The sequence below is a fragment of the Miniopterus schreibersii genome, assembly GCF_964146895.1.
Source record: "Miniopterus schreibersii genome assembly, chromosome: 17".
In the NCBI taxonomy this organism is placed as follows: domain Eukaryota; kingdom Metazoa; phylum Chordata; class Mammalia; order Chiroptera; family Miniopteridae; genus Miniopterus; species Miniopterus schreibersii.
Window position 1 is genome coordinate 1,185,553 of NC_138117.1, and position 5,378 is coordinate 1,190,930.

The window sequence follows — 5,378 nt, forward strand, 5'->3', positions numbered from 1 at the left end:
CAACCGACGGCCGCGCTGTCCCGCCCGCCGGCGCCGCAAAGCGGGGAGTTCGCGCCCCCGCGCCGAGGGCTGCCCTTCCTTTTACGACACCCAGGGCGCTCGCCGGGCTCTTGCCGTAAAGCGAGCAGCTTCCGGCGCGAGCGGCTGGAGGCGCGCGTCCTGCCCGCGGCTCCTCGGCGTCGTTCGTATTCGCTAATGAGCGCGGGGCCGGAAGTGTTACCGCGCCCCGCCCCCGCCGCCCCGCCCCCGCCGCCCGCGTCCGGCTGTGCCCTCGCCGCGTTCGCTCGTGTGCACGGCGGGCCCTGCAGTCTTCACCCCAGGGTGCCCACCTGCCTGGCCGTGGGCGCTGGGTGCCTTCCCGCGCCCGGCCTGCCCTGGGGAGCCCGCCGCGCGCCGGAGCTGTCGCAGCTCCGGGCGCCCGCCGCGGGGCGCTCAGGGCGCGCGGGGCTCCGGGCTCCGCCGTCACGCGGCGCCTCCCTCCCTCCCGCAGGCCCGGCCCCGCCGCCCGTGAACGCCCCGCCCGCCCGCGAGGAAGGACGCTGGGCAGCCGCCGCCTTTCCTAACCGCGTCCTGCACGGTGGTGGTTTTTCCCGTTTAAGTGGCACCGCGGACGTGCGCGCCCGCAGCGGGGCCCCGCGCTGGGAAACGCCTTGTCGCCCCGCCAGGGCCACCTGCAGCCCGAGACCGCGGGACGACTGGCCTCACCCCCCAGCCTCCCGACCTCCTGTACGATTCACCCCAAGCCCCCCCCGCCCGACCCCAGGGCCCCTGTATGATCCATCCCCCAGCCCCCCTCCCCGACCCCAAGGCCCCTATGGGATCCATCCTCAAGCCCCCCTCCCCTCCACCCCAAGGCTCCTATAGGATCCATCCTCAAGCCCCCCTCCCCCCCACCCCAAGGCTCCTATAGGATCCATCCTCAAGCCCCCCTCCCCCCACCCCAAGGCTCCTATAGGATCCATCCTCAAGCCCCCCTCCCCCCCACCCCAAGGCTCCTATAGGATCCATCCTCAAGCCCCCCTCCCCCCACCCCAAGGCTCCTATAGGATCCATCCTCAAGCCCCCTCCCCCCACCCCAAGGCTCCTATAGGATCCATCCCCCAGCCCCCCTCCCCGACCCCAAGGCCCCTATAGGATCCATCCCCCAGCCCCCCCCAAGGCCCCTATAGGATCCAGCCCCCAGCCCCCTCCCCGACCCCAAGGCCCCTATATGACCCCAAGATACATAGTACTATAAACCTGGAGACATCTTGCAGGCTTCTGCTTGCTCCCTTGGGAGACTGTCCCAGCCGATTTTCAGCCTCACTTCACAGCTGGAGCCTGAGACCTCCCTTCCAGACCGGTCCTGTTGCCTTGTGCCCTTGTGGATCCTGTGCCCTGGGTACCATGTTTTCACCTTCATCTGGGGTTATACTCTGCCGGGGCACATACCGCACAGGAGCTTCTTGAGAAGGGCTGTGACTGTATTGCTGCTTCAGTTTCGAGATGTTCTGAGGTTCATCTTACTGCCCCCCCCCACTTCCCTAGCTTTCCCTTTTCTCCAATGCAGATGCCGATTGCCATTCAGTCCTCCTAAGTTTCAAAACCTGATTACACCTCTTATTTGCTGTTGTTTCCTGTCTCGTTCTTTTTTTAAAAATACCACTATCACCCGGCTGGGCGTAGCTCAGCGGCTGGGCATCGACCTAGGATCCAGGAGATGGGGATTCGATTCCTGCTCAGGACACATGCCTGGGTTGAGGGCTCGATCCCCAGTCGGGGGCGTGCAGGAGGCCGCCGATCCATGGCTCTCTTATTAGTGATGTTCCCATCTCTCTCCCTCTCCCTTCCTCTCTCAGAAGTCAATAAAGATATATTTTTGAAAAAACAAACTAACAAACCCCCACTCTCTGTTTATGCATATTTGGTGTATTTGCTGTCACGTTAGTTAGTGGGCTTTCAGAAGGGAGCAGGTGGCAGCACGTATCACACCGACCAGCAAACTCATCACGCGTTCAGGTACCAGGATCGCAGAGCAGCCAAAGCAGGGTTCCCAGGGTGCAGGGCCGGGTGGGGCATGGACTTGCTGCCGCCCCTTGGAGATCAGGCCTTTCTCACTCAGCGCCACTAAGCAACGCGGGCACTAGGTGGCGCTAGTGAAAGCGTCTGTGTTCTGACCAGGCCCCTTGTTCAAGGGCAGGAAGGCATCAGCAGGCCCTTTACCGGGTACCTCGGTTTTCCAATGTAACCTGTTCCGGAAGACCGCTCGAGTTCTGAAACGTTCGAAAACTGAGGGGTCGCCCAGCCGGGCGTGGCTCAGCGGTTAAGCGTCGACCTAGGATCCAGGCGATCAGGGTTCGATTCCCGGTCAGGGCACATGCCCAGGTTGCGGGCTGCAGCCGATCAATGACTCTCATCACTGATGTTTCTCTCTCTCTCTCCCTCTCCTTTCCTCTCTCTGAAATCAATAAAGATATATTAAAAAAAAAAAGAAAACTGAGGGGTCAACAGCCGACAGCTGGGCCTCAGGATCGTGCCCACAGCGGAAGCCGAGTGGCATGTTCGACTTCCGAGGCGTGTTCGAAAACCGAAGCATTTCCTTCTGGGTTTACGGCGTTCGTAAACGGAAATGTTCGTCAACGGAGATGCTCGAAAACCGAGGTACCACTGTATAACAAAAGAACATTTAACTATATCTCTACTTTAGTTATAAGAAAGTGAGTTTAAAACCACAACTAGTCATTCAGAAATAAATTCAGAAATTTGTAAATTTTCTGTATATTTGTAAACAAACGTTTACTGAATATCTGCCAAGTGCCAGGTCCTGTGAGAGGCGCTGGGGTGGTAGAAGTGAGCAAGGCAGACGCGGCCCTGCCCACGTGCAACTGACTGGCCACAAGAATTCAGAAACAAATCAATAATTACAGATGATAAATTGAGCAGTTTCAAACACACAGAGTTTGTGAAAAGACATAAGATGCTACTGGGATGTAGATCAGGGTCAAGGGAGGCTTCTGGGAAGTGAGGCCCACGCTGGGTGTGCAGGATGAAGACTGTTGGAGCAGTGGGCTGAAAACGTGTCCCTCGTGGGCCGAGGGATGGGAGAGAACACGGGACGGAGACAAGGCCATGCTGCTGCTTCAGGAGCTGACAAGGGTTGGGGGAGAGTGGGACACGAGGCCGGTGAGGTCCCCAGGGCCCCACCATGAAAGCTCTTGGATTTCCTATTGAGTCTAGTGCCTTTTAGAAAGCACATCTGATCGTCAGCAGGTGGGCGATTGTGCGAAGTCACAGAAGCATTTTGTGATCCATCCCTTTCTCTGTAGAGTGAAGGGCTTGGCCTAGCCCACTTCTAGGATCCCTTCCAGCCTTAAAAGTCTGTGTGTCCCCCGGCCGACGTGGCTCAGCGGTTGAGCATCGACCTGTGACCCAGGAGATCCGGGTTGGACTCCCAGTCAGGGCACAGGCCCGGGTTGCAGGCCCCTCGATCCCCAGTAGGGGGCGTGCAGGAGGCAGCCGATCAATGACTCTCATCATTGATGTTTCTCTCTCTCTCCCTCTCCCTTCCTCTCTCTGAAATCGATAAAAAACATATTTAAAAAAATATTTAGTAACCGCTTTGGCATGGCACTAGCTAGTATGACAGGAGGGACACAGCTGGAACAGGTGGGCAGGCCGACTGGTGCCCGCCAGCTGAGCCTCCCTTCTGACTGCTGCGTGTCCAACTGCCCTCTGGACTGTGACTCAGGGGCAGGAACTGTGTCTTTCTAATGAAAACATTTTAAATCACAGGGGACATACAGTATTTTATTAGTTTCAGGTGTACAGCATAGTGATTAGACATTTATATAACCTACGAAGTGACCACCTCGATAAGCCTAGTACCCGTTCTAATTTGGCATCCGAGTCTCAAGGCTTGGCTTGCCTTACAGTAGGTGCCCAACCAACGCATGCTAGGTGAACAGCAATTTCCAGTGAAGGCCTCCTCGGTGTCTGACAGGTGCATGTGCTCAGGGCGTGAGCTTGTGATGAGGGAAAATCTCGTCCGGAGAAAGATGCCAACCGCCGGACAGGTGGTCTCAGAAATTCCTGCGGTCCTGGGTGCTCATCAGCTCCCGCGATGTGTCATTCCTTCCCCATAACACTCGCACTAGGTGAATTTCATCTTTTTTCATCAAAAAAAAGGATTTCAAGGGCAAAAAACTCATTACTTCCTCAAACTCACTTTATAAGCTGTGGCATTTTCCAGTTACAGTAAAAAGAAATTGCCAGCGTTGGTTTAAGTCTTATCAGCATCCGGGACTCTGGTTTCTTAATCCGTCCTGACAGTTTGTCTTTCCCTGATTATCTAATCTTGTTTCACCGCGGCCCGAGCCTCCGAGGCCCGGGATGGCTGAGCCATCATTTCAGATTTATCTCGGAAGCAGCTGTAACAAGAAAAAAAGGGGAGGAAAAAAACCCCCAAACAGGCCAAGGCCTGTTGGTTTAAACACCTCTTGTTTGTAGCGTGAATTGTATAATCTCCAGTTCCCTGTCCCCCGACTCTCCTCCTGAAGACGCAGAGCTCCAAGCCAAGTTTGGAAAACGTATCGCCCCGGCCAGCTTGGCTCAGTGGTTAGAGTGTGGGCCTGCGGACCGTACGGGTCCCAGGTTCGATTCCAGGTCAAGGGCACGTACCTTGAGGATTTAAAAAAAAAAAGAAAGTATATCTTAAAGCTCTCGTGACTCCATTGGTTTCCCCCGCCCTGGTTTTCCATTCTACAGAATGAGGTCACTTTGCCCATTTCTCTTCCTGTAACGATATTTAGATTTCCCATAATGTAAACACTTGTGGATTTTTAAACAGGATTGGACTGTCCTCCAGCGGTACATGCTGGTATTTATTACAGACCTTTTCCCTAATAGATTCAGGTCCTGCGTGTTTTGAATTCATGGCGTTTGTGAGCTGACAGGTGATGACTGAGGGACAGGAGTCCACAGGGAGGGCACTAAGAGCCTGGGCTCAGGAACAGCAGCCCGAGTTCCAGCCCCGTCTCTGCCCCCCGCCCCACGGGTCACACGTCCTCTAGCAGGTGACTTTATCCGGGACCTGCGGTTCTGTTCTGTCATGTGGGGCAGTGATTCACGCGGCAAGAGAGGAAAAAGCACCCAGCTACTTGGATTTAAAAATGCTTTTGAGATGTTAACAAAGAAGAATTAAGACGGACCCTACATTTGAGGCGTGGTAGTGACCTTTTTAAGGTTTGGAGGACGTCGGAGTTTGGAGAAGACTGATGTTTCCTGCCTGCTGCTGTCAGGGAGCGTTGGCCGGGCCTGTTTGCAGCCGAGAGCTCTGGTTCCAAGCTTCAGGACGGAAGACGGAATCAGAGACTCGGCGACCAGAAGGGACCATGGAAGGG